Source organism: Lolium rigidum, chromosome 3, assembly GCF_022539505.1.
Source record: "Lolium rigidum isolate FL_2022 chromosome 3, APGP_CSIRO_Lrig_0.1, whole genome shotgun sequence".
NCBI classification, from domain to species: Eukaryota; Viridiplantae; Streptophyta; class Magnoliopsida; order Poales; family Poaceae; genus Lolium; species Lolium rigidum.
The window spans coordinates 355,077,849-355,097,923 of record NC_061510.1 but is presented as its reverse complement, the minus strand read 5'-3'; the positions used below and the strand labels follow the sequence as shown (position 1 = coordinate 355,097,923).

The 20,075-nt window shown below is 42.1% G+C and overlaps 1 pseudogene; it reads left to right on the top strand.

Annotated features, from left to right (window-relative positions):
• Window positions 1-8,734: 8,734 nt before the first annotated feature.
• On the top strand, window positions 8,735-9,386 carry LOC124700339 (annotated as a pseudogene).
• Window positions 9,387-20,075: the final 10,689 nt, after the last annotated feature.

Genomic DNA, 20,075 nt, shown 5'->3' with positions numbered 1-20,075 from the left:
CATCGTCCAACATGTAGGTTTGAAGTGGATGAGACAATAGAGCAAGAATTTTCAAACCTTTTTATAAAGCGGAGAGATAAGAATTTAGAAGCTTTGAATAAATAAGAGGAGTAGAAGCTATGCTTCCGACTAAAGAAATACTTTATTTCGCAAATAGTTTTTCCCCAAGTACTTGTTTCCAAACTAACGTCCATGCTAACTAAGGTCTCCTACAGTCAGGATAGCTCTGATACCAGCTCTGTGGGGACCCCGGACTAGCTGTCCGAAATTCCCTGTTATGTATACAGTTCACGATCCCATGATCGCTGCGTCGTGAACACATAACCGAACCGATATCAAATTACACCATCCATTACAAAGCGGAATAAGAAAATTACAACATGGGCACATGACCAATACTTACATAATAGCCTCGAAGGGCCTAACTAAACATCGAGTAGCATCATCACTTCAAGCAGCGCAGCACTCCAAGTCATCCGCCTTAACCCTACAGGCAACTGACTGGGAAGACGTTCCTAGCTCGCATAGACGTCGTCAACTCCTTCTTCAACCGTCGAGTTCCTCCAAGTCAGGCCAAGTAAATAGCCAGGGACAAAGCCGTGAGTACATTGGAATTGTACTCGCAAACCATCAAGAAAGGTGCTAACAATGCTAACTAAAAGAGACAAGAGAGGAAGAATAGTTTCTCTTGTGGATATAGCATGTGAAAGAGAATCAGTTTGATGCAGACACTATGGTGTTCCTATGACATCTCTATATTTTTGTTAAAGAAGATACTTCAAAAGTTACACTACGACATCTCTATATCTTTAGGGAAGAGGTAGCGTTCCGGCATCTCAAGTGATGCGGGCGCTATGGAAGTCCTATGACATCTCTATATCTTTATTGAAGAAGAGTTAGCATACCGCCATCTCATTTGATGGGGATGCTAGGGAAGTCATATGACATCTCTATATCTTTATTGAAGAAGAGTTCCTCTACATGAAACACTAGGAAAGAGTTCCCCACTTGGTCTCAATTTTTCCCACGACCATCTCCATATGGTCAACACACGCCCATTTTCCGTACCCTTCCGGTACATCCAACACAACACTTTCTTTGCAAAGCATTTGTCAAAACAAAACTCAAGCCCCGGTAAAGGTAGACCTTTGCAACCCGTCCATGACCGCGGACGCGGCTATTCGAATAGATTTGACTCTGCAGAGTTTGCACACTTTCCCCACAACTATCCGGATACCTATCGTGTGGGCATCATCCCCGCATAACAACATATGCCACGACGGATACCCGGACATAACCTTTCGCCCATCTCCACCGGCACGAGTCCTTCCCTCGCGGGCTTACCCCTTCCCGGCACCCCGGCAAGCATACCTCCTTTTGAGCGTATCTCCGGCGCCATGACGAAGACCCTCGCAATCGTCCGGCTATCGCTAAGACAGCTGTATTGCCTCCTCCGGAGCGCAACCCGGCGTCGGAGGTCGTCATGACCCTCCCTAGAAAGTTGTGAAGGGTGCTCCCGCCAGCTTCAACAAACTACGGGCTAAGCCCCGTCCCACACCAGGGTAGAGTGGTTGCGCGATAAAAGTTGGGCTGGTGTACACTTATACGCAAGTGCTCCTTTTTAAAACCATTTTTCCCACAACACCTTGGTTGTTCAACAAACAACCATACACCACTTTTCCGAACATCTTTACCAAGATCCTTTGCTTTCTTAAACCATACGCTTGGGTTAACTCACCCAAGGTTTTCATAAAACATTTACAACAAGGTAAGCCTTGAGGGGTTCCCAACCTATAGTTTCATGAGTTGAACTAGAATTGCACTATGGCCGAGATGAGAGTCATCTTGTCATAGAGGGTGTAAAAGGAGTAATGGGTGGATCATACTCGCTTAAGATAAGCATGTATGATGACAACACAACGAGGAATATACTCTCAGATTTGTGGTACTAACTATACAATTTGGATAGTGGAGAATCACTATCCAACCATACTCTCCAAGAGGGTACACGGCATACTCCTCTCAAATTGAGGATTACACCAAGATCATGACATTGATACCTCTAAACTACAAAAGTGGTGAGTGTGGTGTAAGTTACTATCTTGAGAGGGAAGATGCTCAAGTTGAGCATACAAGATGACCAAGTGGAATAGCACGGCCATGATGCCATGCATCCCATAATCACAACGACAATAGTGGAGTATCACCACTAGGGAGTACCCCACTTGGAAACACACATAGATGACATAAATAGAGAGATTAACACACATAGAATTCAAGGTGCTTTGGACATCAACAAATGACATCCAACTAGACACCAAATCAGAGATCAAAAGATGGCTTGCCTTGGCTTATTTGTCCCTGGACTTCTTCAACTCCATCAATATAAGAATCCCAACAATATAAATAAAATCCTCGTCCGATTCCACTTCTTCTTCTTCTCCGGAATTGTTCGCATCTATCGCCGGAAAATATAAAAGGAACACAATCAATCACATTGCACCAACAAAACAAACATACAACAATCAACAACTAACCAATCAAATAAGGGCCACTATACAAAGGACTTATAGATACCACAAAACAACTTTAAGAGAACCCATTTTATTTACCTAGTAAAGGTATGAGAGTATCACAACTTAGCAATTGCCTCTCTCGGTTATCACCATGGTATAAACCAATTATCCCCTGGTAGATAACATCATGAAGAGGACCAGAGCATTAGTTTGGCATCACAAACATTCACAACATAATTTCAAACATTTTTGGAAAAGTAGAAATCAGTTTTCCTAATTTAATTTGCTCACTTAACACTACACAAGGATAGGGAGCAAGCAAGATACCACACCATTTGAAAACTCAAGAAAAACAATAGAACTAGTTTAAGTTGCAAAGGTTTTGTTTTTCAATCATAAAACAAAGGTTGCCCATTTCTAATAAAAAGAGTTGGTCAAGGGTTTTAAATAAACCAACAAGTTTTGCTTCAACAATGCATGTCACACATATACATTACTAACAGCAACAAATATGTATCGAACAGAGACTAATAATATTTTTCCTAGATGCCCAGTACTAATACAAGACTAACCCAAATGGAATCACCTAAAAATATTAATCCTACAAATTTAGGAATTTGTTTGAATCTGACTGTACAGAAAACAAGATCTGTAAGCCATAAATCGTAGAAAAATCCTAAAAATATGAGGCCACAGGCATTTGAAAGGTATTTAAACAGAGATTGACACACAATTGGATTTGGGTTCAAATTGTTTCTGAAACTCTCACAAATGGATTTACAAGTTTACTGCATGTCTGTACCAATTTCTTTCTCTCTGGAGTTACACAACAGATAAATGTTTGAAACTTGTTTGAGATGATTAAGAAAACATTCAGTAATCCTACAGAATTGGAATCACTCAATTAGGTACAAAATTGGATTTTTGATGATTTAAAAGCTAACAGCCATGTCTGCAGAACACACAGAACAAGTTTAATTCACCACAATTCGTACATAAAACATAAAAATATGAGGTCAGTTGCATCTGAAAGGCATTGAAAAGCTGGTTCTCACCCAACTGGTTTCATTCAAAAATTCGTTCCCAAGCTCCTGGTTTAATTCGACAAAGTCAGATCTGTCCAGATCTTGATCTGTGAACCATTTCAGTTTCAGGAGGTCAATCGAAGTGAAACCACCGCCAAAATGAAGGTATTGAAGAGGGCTTTCACCTACAGTTGAGTTTGTTCAAAAAGGTTTTGTAAAACGGGAGAAATCTAACAAACAGTGATTCTGCATGTTTTCAGGACTTTATTTACCATGCAAAATCCGTAACGAATTTGAGGATGAGACCAACGCCATGTTGTAGATCTTTTCAATACCTATCTGTGGAACTTTGAATCACTCGATTTGGATCTGCACACGAGATTTGGTGGATTTTACAAGATCGTACCAGAATCTGAAACAGCAAGATAGCAGAAATTACAGCAAGATTTTGGACGAACTTTGCTCAAGAGTTTCAGATCTGAGGATTGCTCAACCTTCTCCATGCTTGGACCAACATGCACCTGCATCAAGATCCAATCTTAGCAATGGAGGAAGAAGAAGAGGAGATTAATCCATCTAGGGTTGGGGAGAAGATGGAGAGGGAGTCTCTCATGGTGAGGGGAAGCTTGAGGAAGGAGGGGAGCTTCATCTTGGTGGCTTTCCATGGCCATGGCCGGCCATGGAGCTAAGGAGGAGCAGCAGCTCGTGGGTGGAGGTAGGAGGAGAGTGTGAGGGAGTGGAGAGTGAGAAGAAATGAAGCAAAGGGGAGGAGGTGGCCGGCTAGGGCCAATTTATAGAGGGAGAGGGGTGGCTGCCTCCTTTTTTGATTGGCCAAGGTGGGTGGCTGCCCATTTATTGATTGGGTTAGGTGGGAGGCAATGCTTGTAGGAGGAAGAAAGTAAGAAGGACAATGGCTGGCCGAAATTCTTGCCATGGCCGGCTCCTTCATGTTCCACTCAAAAAATGAACAAAGAGAGAGATGCACAACATCCATGTGAATAGATCAAGGCATGATGTTGAGGAGGTAATGTCAATGAGTGATTTTGATGATGATAAGATGAGGAGTAAATACATAAAGATAGAAAGGAGTATGAGGGTGGCATGTGCCATGTGCCATGATAATAATCTCCACCACTTTGGTTGAGACCAACTTATGATGAAGATAGTTCCCAAGGTATGGTTGATGAATAAAAGTTTTCATTTGAATTCAAAATTGAAAGATTGGGGTTGGCCACATGCAACAATGCATGAGCATGTCAAGGTAGATGGGATGGTGATGGTGGCTTAGTCAATGATAGAGCAAGATTAAGAGAGATGGTGAGTGGAGTATTCATATACTCACAAGGATGAATATATTGACACAATTCATGAGGTCAAGGTGATGATGGGAAAGAATAGAGGATTGAGATGGATATGATGAAATATAAGTTGCTATTCAAATAAGAGGTCAATTGGGAGTGATTTGAAAGTATCAAATGATCATCCATTTGATCAAAAATTGGAGGATGGAGGGATATCAATGTGGTAGATCAGAGATGTACACAAGATGTGCAAGAGTTGTCATTTGAAAAAGGATTTAATTGAAAAGTATATGGAACACCTCAATTGTCTAGAGACAATTGGGAATGAACTCAAGTGAAATGGAATTTTGAAGATGTTGAGAGAAAACTAGTTGGAACATAGGAGTTCAAAATATTCTACTTACTTTCTCAAGTAAAGTAGAGTTTTTCCCAAATTTAAAGTAAACAAGAAATGGTATAGGTACCATAAACAAGCCTTTTGTTAAAAACAAAACAAAATAGAGAGTAATGTTTTAGAAATCAGTACTTGGTAGAAATGGGATGAAAAACAAAACCCATTTTAGTTCCTTGTTTTCTTTGAAGAATTATTTTGAAAAGATTTAATAAAACTAGAAGTAGTTTTGTGATCAAAACTAGAGAAGGAAAATCAATAGGACCTTTGAGAGAGAAAACTTAATTTAGGGAGAAGTGTTCTCAAGGGTAGATGGTGGTTACAAAATGTACCCATCATTCCCACTCTTGGTTTTGTGAAGATTAAACTTGAATAAAAACAAGAGGTAAAAGTGAAGGAAGTGATCTAGTAGTCGAAACATTGGATAGTGGTATAAGATCAAGTTGAATATATGTGCTGCAAGGATTGACCGAGACATGCAAGACGTGGAGGTTGAAGAGGATGTTGCATAGATGAGATCCATGCATTGAAGATCAACAATAACAGTTGTGGGTGCTTAGAGATCAATTGCCAAAGTCTGGACATTTTAAGCCTGTCAACACAGATGGTCGACATGGCCTCAAAACCAACAAGGATGAGTGGGTACAAGAGAAGGATGTGATGAGGGGTAGATGATCCCAAGTTTTGAATTAAGGATGATTGAGCTATCTTGTACTACAAAGAGAAAATCAAGATGGCACACTCATGTTGCCATCAGAGGAAGAGTTAGATGTAGTAAGAAGGAAAACAACTTTTCCTAGGTCACACATGTGTTTTATTAGATGAGTTGTTTGTTTTACCACTAGAGGTGTTGTTCTAAGAGGTGGCTCAAGACAAAACTCAACAAGAAAATCAAGACAATACATCTACCAACAGATCAAGGCAATTCATCATAACAAACAGATCAAGGCAATTCATCTTAATTAGTCTATAGAAAAAGTTTTTGTTCCTCCTAATTTTTGCAATAATGACAACTAATCAAGGTTGTAAAAGTTGGGGTGTTACAGCGCACCCCAACGACCGGAGTTCGATTCCAGGGACGAATTTCAGAATTGTCACGCCAAGTCCCGCTTCTACTATATCAAAAAGTATCTAGTTCCTCCTAGACACGGTTTCATTTTTTTTAAATATCATATGAACAACACGTCACACTATTTTTGCTAAGCGACATGATATGAATAAATATTGTATTTGTTCATCTTGATCATAAAAACAATACTATTTTATACTGCATTTGCCAATTTATTTTAGCTAAGTTATTTTTTGTGAGCAATACCTTGCGATGTAAGAACCACATAAAGATTTCTTATCTCGAGTGGTACTTTTATTTTCCTTGCGAAAGAATTTGTATAATCATTCGTGCAACGTAGATAGTATTATTTAACTGCGAAAGAACCTGATGGTGTTAGCTTCCAAACAAAAGCATCCAATTGCATGGACAACTGTATATAAATCAATCAACTACTTAAATGGAGCCATCTTTCTTCTATGTTACCAATTAGAGCTTTCCTAAACCCACTGTTATTGTTTAGTGACATTGGAGACATAACATTAGACACTGAAGCAGTTACGGGGGGTGGCGTGCTCCTTGACAAACATGTCATCTCACCACGGGATTTTGTGTGTGTACCGAGACTCCGCAACAAGCCGCTCGACAACCCCTAGTAGGGCGGTGCAAGGATCCTGAGGTCGGCAAGCGCGCTCCTACTTGAGGGTAAGGTTGTTGCAGCCGCCTCCTCTTCCATGACCCAATCCATCCTCATGTTTTTTTCTCCAGGGCGACATGGTGGCAGTGGCGTGGAGAAGGTGTGGAAGGGGTGAGCCGACATGAAGTGCTACGCAGCGTGCGCCGGGACGACCGGGTAGATCGATAAAGGTGAGGCGGTGCGCTACTTGCTAACACAAATCAGTAACATGTGCGTCATTTTTCGTTCACCGATAATACAAATGCCCCAATTAAGTAGTAGAAATCAACGCGTATGACACTAGGAGCTCCCCAACGTCAAGCTGTGACGACCTGCAAAATAAGTACGTCATTGGTTTTAGGAACAAAATTATGAAACACATTTATAATTGGCAGTTGTTGTTATGCTTTAGACCCTAGAAGGCCGGAAATGGACCACTGTCACCAATCCCCCCCCCTCCCCCAGGGCACTCCCCAGAGCAACTACCAATGATATGTTGTCATAATGGGCATTAGAGGATACATACCAGCCATCGACCTATCGTTCAAGGATTTTTCTTCGACTATATTTTAGATGGCTATTGCTCCGGTGTCCCCCCCCCCCCCCCTCTAAACTTTGTTCTATTTAGACGGCTAGGATCTCGTCGATACCCCTTCGTGGGTTGACTTAACATGTGTGTTTGGTTCATGGGCAAACATGTACGGGATGGGATGGGATAAAATATGTTTAATTAACGATTAATAGAAAAATATAAATATGCCATTAACACACCGGTTAATATGTAATTAACGGGTCCTTTTCCCTTTGTGGTGGAGGCCGGACCTAGCGGGCAGCCGCCTACCCGTGCCTAGCAAGGTCACTACCCGCACATACTTAGCGAGGCCGTTTCTTTGACTGGGTGTGGCGCAGACGTAGCAAGCTCGTTGCTCGCCACGCCATGGAGGCCGCCGCCGCCGAGCTAGGGAGCCACGTTGAAAATCAAGCCCCGCCGCTTACCGCGCCCTGGAGGCCGCCGATGTCGAGCTGGGGAGCCACGCGGAAAAGCAAGCCCACCGCTCGCCGTGACATGATGGCCGCCGCTGAGCTGGGGAGCCACACATACGACGGTGGCAGGTGTCGGAGTCGCGTCGACGGCCATGGATTCTCAGGCGGCTAGTGAGATTAGTCATGAAATTTACGGATCATATGGTCCAGCTTTTCTCAGAAATATTCGGCTTTTGGGATGGGATCATCCATATTTTCTGGTCACGAACCAAACGCACGTTTACCACCTATACGTCGTTCGCCGGGGGGGACACCGGAGCACAGCCCATTTTAGATCAACATGGTTTCTCCCCGAAAAACTCTTTCTAAAGACAACTACACCTAGAGGAGTGACATTAGGCACGCTGACCAATCCTTACACAAAATTATGAAACAAATCCGAAACATAACTGGAACACGAATATTTTGTGAAACAAACCCCAGTGATGTTAGGAGTGATGTCATCAGTTTCATTTTTTGGTTTAATATGCAGTCCCAAAGAAGGAAGAATTTTCTAATGCTTGTTAAATGGAAATTCAGCACCATCCCTGTTTGAGATCTGTATAACTGTTAAGCTGTATATAACTGAAGATGTCTTCCTTACGGCAATGTTAAGAACTTAAGTGCATATAATTTGCTTATATGGGTATGCTGAATTGGTGATTGACTGACCAGCCTTGCTTACTCCTGTTGACAATGGTTGCCCTCGCTCAGCGCTAATGATTTATCTTCTTTCAATGGCATAATGCAGGCCTGAAGCTAAGAAGATGGCGGAGTTGCCACTGGCCACGGCGGAGGTCTGCGACGCGAACTCGCACCTGATCACCAGCGGGCAGGTCTTCGCAGGTCCCGTCGTGACGCTCAAGGTGTTCGAGGACAACGTAGCGAGTTCCTGGAGGAGAAGGGGCAGGGCCGGGTGCTGGTGGTGGACGGCGGAGGCAGCCTGCGCTGCGCCATCTTGGGTGGAAACCTCGCGCAGCTGGCGCAGAACAACGGGTGGGCAGGCATCGTGGTGAACGCGTGCATCCGGGACGTGGACGAGATCGACGGCTGCGACATCGGCGTGCGCGCGCTCGGCTCGCACCCGATGAAGTCCAACAAGAAGGGGATGGGCGAGAAGCACGCGCCGGTGGCCTTAGCGGGAACCAGGGTCTGCGACGGCGAGTGGCTCTATGCCGACGCCGACGGGATCCTCGTCTCCAGGACCGAGCTCATCGTCTAGATAGACCCCCTGTAAAGTGATGGATGAATGAACTGGGCTGTTCATAAGAGAGGAGCAGGGAGTACTGCTGTTGCTGCTTGCTTCTGTCCTCCGCTATACTGAAGCTTTGCATTTTGTAACAAGGAAGCTTTGGCAAATGCGAATAATAATTTGATGCCGTCGAAGTTCCAGGTTGGGGTCCGAATCCTGCCGTGCTTCCAAACTGCGTGTGTGTGGCAGACAAGTTGAGGATCTGATGCCTGTGTTCAACGGCGTTGGGGCAGCGAGGGCAGCACGGCGACTTGAGAAAGTTGTGTTCCTGATGCCACCTATGCCCAATACATGTCTACCTGGTCAATGACCGCTGCAAATGGTTCATGGTGCTAGCCAAGATACTCTACTTGTTAAAAGCTCATTTACATCGCACGAAGCAAGCACTGAAAGTATCGGGTGAGCGCGTATATATACACAGTCTGACACCTCTTACAAAGGCATAGCTCGACTACTAGGGTCCCAGTTTATCAATGATATAAATGTTGGAAATGTGCTCTTATTGATCATTGAGGGATAAAAGATTTGATGAAATGGCACTCATATGCACCAATTGAATCTGATCAATGTAATCGCAGGATCTGGAACTTGAAATAGGGCCGACGCAATCCATGTAGTGAAGTCTACTTATGAGGCTCTAATATAGAGTAATGTTCCCTGGTACGTTTTCGCTGAACGGTGATGTTTTCCACTCAGCTGGACGCATAAAAGAAATTCTCCGGGCTACACATAGGGATAACCCTGCGTCATAGCCATTGAGCCCTCATGCTAGAACAAGCCATCGAAATCCCACGGTACTTGAATAAGACGACGCCATAACCATCTGGAGTCCATTGGCAAACCTCAGGACATCTCGTACTCGCACCAGCCTGTAGAGCTTGAAGAGCCTCGGGATGCCGCATGGCCTGAAACAATGAAGTTTTTTTTTTAAAAAAAAGGCAGCGCCTCTACATTTGCACTGATCGATCCATGCGACTTTGTTTTGTTATTTTATTAAAAATTACATCATGGATCATATATGGTTGATACAAGAATCAGACATCTACAAAAAGAAAATAAGAAAATATGGAGTCGCTCTACACCAATAAGTATTAACCTATGAAACGTCAATTGAAGCTAGTAGCTAAATCCTCGCGCTTCTCCATTGGTTATAAAGACCACAGACAGATTCAATGCGTAGACAATGGAGTTACCTGCACAAAAAAGTTGATTTTACATTGTTAAAAGTATAATCATTCTGAATGCTCCCTAAGAGCCAATGAAACGCACACTCCAACTTAAATTTCCATTTTATCTTTTTCTGCAACCCGCGCTAACTAATTTCCAAATAAATTTGTGATATCGGTGGGAGCGATAATATTAAATATCATATGAACAATGTGGTCAAACTATTTTTGCTAAAGAATGAATGTTGTATTGATTCATCTTGATCACAAAAACAACATTTATAATGCATTGTCAATTTTTTTTAGCTAAATTATTCTTTGTGAGCAATACCTTGTGATGTAAGAACCACATAAAGATTCTTATCTTGAGTGGCATTTTCATTTTCCTTTGCGAAAGAACTTTGTAGGAGCGATGTTTTGGCACATGGGAGCGTATGCTCCCTTTATTTTGAAATACATGTTACACACATTTTAAAATGTTAAAAAAATTAAAACAAAAATTTCGCACGTACATCTTCATGTGCTACGCGCTCACAAAGTCGTTTCATGAAAAATCGACATGTCATGTGGCGTGTGTAAAAAAGACAAAATTCGGTGCTGAAACAAAGACTTGTCACAAGATAAATTTTCTCTTTTTCGCTTAGACTACAAAAAATAACATTTTTTCGTGAAACTTGACGAATACACATATATTATGGAGATGTACATATAAATTTTTTTGTCAAAATTTTTTAACACTTAAAAATATATTTTTATGGTAGAGGGATCATACGCACCCGGGAACCGAATTGAGTTTCTGAACTAGATGGTGCTAGCTTCCAAACAAAAGCATCCGTTTGCAGGAACAACTTTATATCCGTCAATCAGCTACTTAAATGGACCCATCTTTCTTCTACTAGAGCTTTCCTGAAACCAACGTTTAATGACACTGGACAAACAACATTAGATACTGAAGCGGTTGCGCGGGGTGGTGTGCTCCTTGACAAACATGTCATCCCAACACGGGCTTTTGTGAATGTACCGAGGTTTCCGCCGCCTCGATGCCGTGGGCGAGGCCGACAGGTTGGACCGGCAGTACGGGCACGCTAGCCAGACTCAACACCAAGGTGCTCGACAGCCCCTAGTACGGCGGTGCAAGGATCCCGAGGTCGGCAACCATGCTCTACACGCCTCGCCTGCTCGGCACAATCATGTGTGCTTTTGATCGCCACGCTGGTCATCTCCCTCAAGCCTATGAACAAGATAAAATCCTTCCACACGGGCGTAGTATCGGAGGTTGGGAGTCATCGTGGTCCGCTTGAGTGGCTTGGCGGGAGGCACAAGAGCATGTAGCTAGCCAGCACACTCTTTTGCAAACCGGCTCCATTGTGAACCCACATCAAACACCACTAACCCAAATCTCGAATCCCCAATTCAAATTATAAATATAAGATGTTTTAGTTATTTTAAAATAAGCTAGATATACATCATAGTGAGTGAATCTACACACTAAATGTAGACCAGATACATATAAAATAGATGAATCCACTAAAAGTTAAAACATCTTATATTATGAACGAAGGGAGTAGAACATAACCGACGAATTGATGGTTGTAATACAACGACGGAGGCAGCGACTACACTGGCTTCTACCGTAATTTCGACATGTAGAAGGCCGTTATTAAATCTAGTTTTTGTTTCCATGTCGCCGAATTCAAATATATTACGAATTCGGCCTATATATGTACGAACTCGCCTATATATGTTAAATATCTTTAAATTTTGCCTATGTTTGAACGAATTTCGTCTTTTTTTTTCTAAATTCGCCACTATTTGTCTAAAAAATTCATTCATCCTAGACTCACCGCTGGGAAAATGGGCCTCCCTAGACCAAAAATTACATCCATCTGGCGCTAAATAGCATCAGATTTCGGCCTGGGGAGCCCCAACGGCTGGAGATGCTCTCAATTTACAATATATGACAAAGATATATTCCTAATAAGTCAAAATCTTTAATGTTTGATAAACTATATAAAAAAGGATATCTACACTTAGAATCTCAAACCGATATTATTACAACAAGTGTGAAATATATTTTCATATTATGTGTATTTGATATAATAAATATTTTACTTTTTATATACCTAGTCAAACTTTAAGTAGTTTGATTTTAACCAAAAACTATATGCGGCATATATATTTTGGGAAAGAGGAAGTACTCGGAATTGAGGTAGTAATAACTATGGAACTCGTGTGGTGGGGTTTGTCTAGAGTCTACAGGGATACAACTGTTGCATGCGAGTACCGCCTTGCCGGCCAATCAATCATACATTTGTATTTATGGTTACTAGGACAAATGCCCGTGCGTTGCCACGGGATAACAAAAAAAAAAAAACTACCGGTAAACAATCATTTCGGTCTATAAATGTGTGCGAAACATAAGTAATATGGTTCCCGTTCATATATGGATGAATATCGACTCTCTCTTTCTCCTGTTTTTCTCCTTTGTAAATGTCATGTCTCGCGGCTTCTTCCACTCCACCTCTCCACCCCTTCATTTACCTTTGGTTTAGCTATGTCATCTTCACCCCCTTTATTTGTCCTTGGTTTAGCATTGCCATCGCTTTAAAAGTCTGTCATCTCACGTAGCCTGATGGAACATCAAATAGTGATGTCAAACTTTGACGTACTAACCAAATCTACGTTTTTAGTCGAGGAGGAAAATCAATAGGAAGTATACAGTAAAATTTGCACTTACTTTACCTTACTACATCATTAATAAAAGTGAGGAAAAGAAGGGTATTAACTATATGTTGCATAGGACAAATTTTTGGTAAACATTAACAAATGTAAAATCCTGAAATTGTGGAATGCACCAGTGTTCCTGCAGAATCATTCGTAACAACCAACTAAAAAAATACTACTATCGAAAGTGTAGTTGAAAACATTTCTTTATTTGTATCCTTCGTATTTCGAAAACCGCCATCTGATCCCCAATCGATCAATCTTAGCCTCGCGCCGGCGGAGTCCCGTGCTCGCGCTAGCAGCCTCCTGCCAGTTGACTCCCACGATGCAGCCTCGCGCCGATGGGCGGCCTCCCGCCCTTGGAGTCGGTGGCCTCTCGCGGGCGGGCTGGCGTCCTCACGCGCTCCGCCGCCGCGTTAGCTCGCCTCTTGTCGCCGCTGCTCGAGCTCTCCTCTTGCCGCCACTGCTCAAGTTCACCTCTTGCTGCTACTGTTGGAGCTCGCCTCTCTCGCCGCCGCTAGAGCTCGCCTCCTCCTGCGCCCATGTGTCTGACTCAAGGAGGCCGGCGCCATCGGGCCAGCTTCATCTCCCACCCTGCTGGCCCCGACTACACCCTGTTCCCGGCCGGCATCCCTCTCGACATGATGCCATGGAGGCAAGCCCGATCGCCATCGCTTCCCCCGACGTAGCCCCTCCTATGTCTTGAGCTGGTAGGTTTGCATAACTTGTTAATTCACCTCATACTTCACCATAATCTGCAGCACGGGATGACTTATGCGCATCAGTAAGTCTAATTTTGCAACTCAAGAACGTGTTAATTCTGTCAATAAGAACACCTTGATTATCTTGCCCCCACCTAGATTGTGTCAAAATAAGAACAAGCCAGATTATATGCCTCCTGAAAGGTTATGCATCTGTGAAAGATAACAACAACTTCCTACTCCCATTTGCAAGGATAAGTTGATACTATACCACATTCCCATTTGCAAGTTAAGAGGGATTAGGTTTCTTGTATTGTCGAAAAAAAGTGGTTTGCTGGCATTAGTTTATTACTGCAGTCGGTCGGATTATTAGGATCTCATAAGGAAAGAAAGACATCAGTGACATCACGAAAGAAAGATCTCAGTTTCTTTTATGATTAGAAAGTAGAAGTAGTAACAACAATCTAAGTAGTTAATACTATTGGTCGGTATGTAGCTAAGTTTCAGAGATGTGGACTTCGCCTGAAGTTATTGTCTCCCCTAGATGGAGTACAATACTTGTTATTTAGCTAATGCCATATATGCCATGTACACTTACCAAAATTCCATATTGCCAAAATGCATTTGGTCTTGTCTGACCATGGATACCAGGCTTGATTCCTTGCACATTCTTGATCTACCCAAGCATGGAGTACTAAAGGGCCTCCTTTCTCTGTCAGCATCTTGCAAAGTGAGGATAGTTTAAGTATACAATACTATCCAGATCTTAATAGTGGGAAAAATAAGGAGATGTCATCATTATACAATATGCAAAGTGAGGATTGTTTTGCACTTTTGGTGCTGTATATTCTGCATTTGTTTGTAGTATGACATATATCGCATTTGTTTCACGAAAGTTGCAGGCAATTGGATTCATATAACCAGGAAGATATCTTAAATTATATGACACACCTAAAAACGAAATAAAGGAAGATTAGAAAAGGAAGTATTAAAAAATATATACCTCATACCCTCTATCTACAGGAAAGCCATGGAAAGCTGAACCACAGTAGTGTTACTCTTAATTAATAAAACATGAGACTCGGCCATGATTTGAACAAACGAAGTTTAAAATATTAAATAACTAAATCAAACTTCCATAGTCAAAAGAACCACATTATCTATTAGATGGTGGGAAAATTTGCACTGATCTAAAATGTCTACTTTTTTTTTGACACAAAAACAGTGGGGAAGGTCCCCACTATGTCATTTTTTATATATTTCATAAATGGGGGAATATTTCTAAAATGTCTACTTTAACATGCCATAAAGCTACATAAAAACAATACATGTAGCATCATAACTATTAAGAAGACACATAAGAAAATGATGATGCACCTTGTTGAGTAAAAATAATTTTAGAGAGATAAATTAAAATCCATGAGGTAAATATGAATAAGAAAACTATTATGTTTATATTTATATTCTGGCATGACTTGCAAATTTTGGGAAGCCAGACATACTGCTCGACTTGTTATAGTTCATTTGGAGCTAAAATAAGCCAAATTAATCAACTTGTTTCTCCATCCAGGCTCCCTACTTACCTCCATGAGAGACCAAAGAATTTCTTCGACAATAGAAGTAAGGCACACTACGTTGATGTTTACAAATATAAATTAGAATCCACATGGTATAACAAGCAAATTAGGTAATGAATGAATAAAGAGTGGAAGCAATCTTCCAGGTTCGATTCTCTGCTTAGTACTAATGAGATCTCACCTGATGAATCCATCAGTACACATAAGTGGATATTCTGACGCCCCTCAACACATGAACTCAATCCCATGGAGTAGCCCTATCAGACCATCCTGCAGCACCAACCAAAATGTTCCCATATTAAAGCACGCTGGTTATCTTAGTGAAACAAATAGATGCTAATGTGCATGAACATCCTCTCTAAATAAATATGCATGAAGAGGATGCCATTACCTGAATCATGTCATCCACCTCCGCCCCCAGCTTATCACACTTATGTGCAACGGGTATGACTGAATGGATGTTTAGAGACAAAGAAAAAGCGTGTTAACAATGCAAAGTAGCAATTGTAGTGGCTGATTTTCAGAGAACTGTATACTGAACAGATGATTGAATTTTGGAAACAACAACTGTATTGTTCATGTACCTGGGTGTACTTTTGATCTTTTGCTGCTGCAGCCACATCCTATCCTTGGTTGTCTTGGAGAGATGACAAATGTGCTTGTGTATGAGGAGCTCCTTGCTGACGGTTCCACTTAGCTATATTCGGTTCCTATGCAATCAAATGATAATGCTGTCAGCATCTGCTTCTAAATAATCTTATGATAGAAAATAAAAGATATGGTTCTATGCTACGACTGCATCGATCACCGGTCATCCAAGCAGCAAAGTGCTCATTCCAAAAAGAAAATGATGCACACATGACTGGTCATTGAAAGGTTGGAATGTAAATCAATTGGGGAATGGCTGGAGCTGAGAATGTTATGGTATAGCGAACTCCTCCCAGATCCGGCACCACACAATCGGATTCCACCACTCCATCACGACATACCTTGGGGACGAATAAGCCGCGCCCGCCATGGCAGTCCACCATCAGCTCGAGGCCAAACCGCTCTTCCACCATGTCGTCTCCGCGCTTGGTGGTCCAGTGGCGGACATGCATCTGCACGAGTTGCTCATAAAAAAGAAGGCATGGCGGCCTTGATCTTCCGATTCCGCCAAACTTTGTTGTCGCTTGCGGCCGCGGCTAGGTACTGGAGCGGCTCGAGCGATGAACTGATTCATTGCCGTTGGAGGGGATCCCGCCTCATACCAAGAGATCATGCGTTTTTGGAAAGTGCAAATCAGTAATCAAGCTCGAGCGAGATTTGGAAAGGGCAAAAATTACTCAGACCAAAATCTACGGAGAAGGAATTTATGAGGAGCATCAAGGAATCGCTGATTTTGGGGAAGAGAAAGAGAGTCGAAGGACGACAGACGGATGACCAAAGACGACGAAACGTATTGGCAGAATAAGGAACCAGTTTAGTCTTTTTAAGTAGTAGAGATATTAGAAATTACTTTTTACCTCAGACAAAAGCTTTGCCTCAATCAATTTGTTAAGAAACATTTTTGACAAGTAACTTTTAAAGTGTAGAAAAAAAAGGAGACCGAAACACAAGCATACTCTCTATGAAGGAGTAATCGTTTTCAAGTGTTTTGCTCCCACCGACGCCCACATCCGCCCCTCGTGCTTGATCTTCATATCAAAAACTTAAAAAGCTCTAACTTCGGCTAAATTCATACCGACACATATTTAAGTATGGAGTACGGAGGAGTAGTTAGTAGATCAATCTTTGCAAGCCTTTGGTGCGGCTAATGCCGAGAGCTGCATACATGCTTTGTTGTCAGACCAATTGCGCGGTATCTAGTTGACTAGTTGCGCCTGAAGAATTATTCAGGTCGACGCAGCTAACTTGAGCACACGTCTGTGTCACACTTGCATTTCGCCTCCCAGACTCTGGGTGCGTCGCGCCGTGACACTTGGTAGCTCCATCGCGTAACATTCGTGCAGCAATAATCTTGCATACCACATACTTCCATTGGCATAAATAATATCCCGATGCCTCTCGACCCTATGCAAACATCTATCCAGGTTGACGTAAAGTTGGTAGGCATGACATGATCGTTCTAGTGTTGCTAATTTCCTCAAACCTAGATGCCATTATATATGGGAGCTTGCTACTCTGCCCCACGCCACGTGACATGCTATAAGCATCACTAGTGGAACCGGGACCAATTAGGCGGGACTAAAGGTCCCCCCCTTTAGTCCCGGTTGTAAAACAAACCGGGACTAAAGATCCCGCCACGTGGGCTGCTGGCGCGCGTCGAGGAAAAAACCCTTTAGTCCCGATTTGTAACACGAACCGGGACTAAAGGTTATTTCGTTATTTTTTTTATCTATTTGGTTCCCAATTATTTTTCGCTCCTCTTTTTTTTCCTATTTTTTCAGAATTTCTAGTATTTCAGTTATTTAACTAGTTTAGTTTCTAACTCCACTTAATCTCTAGTCAAATTACTTACTCGTGGTCCAACTTCCCGCTCGGTCACCCATCCTCCCACTACTCCAGCACTAGCACGCTTAACTTCCAAGTTCCTTTCCCATCCCGCTATACCTGGGCATGGGAAGCCCGGCCCGAACGGCCCGACCCGGCCCGGCCCGAAAATCCCGGGCCGGGCCGGGCTTTTTCTCTCTATCGGGCCGGGCTCGGGCCAACATTTTTCAGCCCGTAACTAAATCGGGCCGGCTCGGGCCACGAAAAAGCAAAATACCATTAGATCGGGCCGGGCCGTCGGGCCAGCCCGGAAATATTCGGGCTTTTTCGGGCCGCGGGCCGGGCTCGGGCCGGAATTTGCTGAAAGTTGGTCGGGCCGGGCCGGGCCGGGCTCGGGCCAAGGATTTCCCGTCGGGCTTTTTTCGGGCCAGCCCGAAGCCCGGCCCGGCCCGAGAAATCCCCAGGAAGACATCCCGCTTCCAAGTGCTTCGCGCGCATGTTGTGATACTAGTGTCATATCAATCCTATTAACATGTTGGTCGATGTCACACTTATTTATTATTCGAATTCCAAATAATTATTTTAATAAACAAACTAATAACGTACATGTTGTGGTAATGGTATTATAATTATAATTTTTTAAATCTGTATTATAATTGTTTTTTTTAATTTATTATTTTTTAATATTTTTTGCCAAACTTGAAAATTTGAAAATCTAAAAAATTGGCTAACTTTATGGTTAAGTAATAGTAATCTTTATGCATGATGTAATTATTATTTTAAAAAAATTTAAAAAATAAAATTCCGAATTTCTGGCAAAAACTAAAATCTTCCTGCTTTCATATTTTCATTTGGAATTTTGAGAATCTAAAAATTGGCTAACCGGGTAAACCCGGGTGAAATCGGATGTAACTTTTTCCCAGGATTTTTTTGATATATTATACGTTTTTTTCGACGTCGTATGCAAAAGTTATTGCGGTTTTACCATTTTTCAAAACTTTTTTGCAAAAAAAGTAAAAATTCAAATTTGTTAATTTTCCCTAATAGTAAGTTGCATAACATACAAGAATCTGAAAAGATTTTATTTTTTGAATTTTCTATCATTTTGTTTTATATTTTACAGTGTTAAAAAAGGCGATCCACGGGGGGGGTGGAGCTGCATGGGGAGGCAAAAACCCTTTAGTCCCCCTTCATGTCACGAACCGGGACTAAAGGGTAGCCTTTAGTCCCGGTTGGTAATACGAACCGGGACTAAAGGGTTTTGCCCCATAGACCACCCTTTAGTCCCGGTTTGTATTACCAACCGGGACTAAAGGGTCCAAACGAACCGGGACTAAAGGGTTTTCATGATGAACCGGGATCAATACCCCCTATTGATCCCGGTTTGGTTCAAAACGGGGACTAAAGGGTGGGACGAAAGGCCTCTTTTCCACTAGTGCATGATAACTCCTTAATTCTCTTTTATGACCTCCAACTACGATCACGGGTTTATGAGGCAGTAAATGGTGCCATGCAAATGTGATGTTGAGGGAAACATGATTCAACCACTATTTTGTCCAATAAACAAACACGACTAACATCTTCATTTTTTCCATGCAACGTATATATAGCGGGTACATCATCATATATATAGCCAGTGTGAAGTCATCTTGTATTCAACCTTGCTATATATCACTAATAGTTCATCATGGTTGGTTCTGATGCACTGTTTTGTTCCTCCGTCATCTATACATTATTGCAGGACCTGGGGGTCAACGGCAATGTTGGACTTGCGTTTCGGGCGCTTCTAAGAGCAAGTACAATAAAATCTAGTCAGCTGGCTATAAGTATTACTAGCAAAATGCCCGCGCGTTGCTGCAAGTCCACGTAACCCTCTTAAGGTGTACAGTTAACTTTTTGCGAGTTAACAAATACTCCCTTCATCAAATGTTTTTTTACTGTGAACATATTTAGATGGAATTAGATATTAAAATATGTCACGTAAATTAATTTAGAACACAATTATTTTATGTGTATCCCATAAAATTGAGACGTATAAACAGACAACGGTTTTCTTCTCACCGTGGCTTCGGTTATGGCTCTCCTTCTGCCATGTTAAGCTCAACACGGCCTCATGTTTCCTATCAATTTTTGAAGAAACGGAAACACCCCACTTATGTATTGTTGACAATAAAATTGTAGACACTCGTCGTCTTGAAAAAGT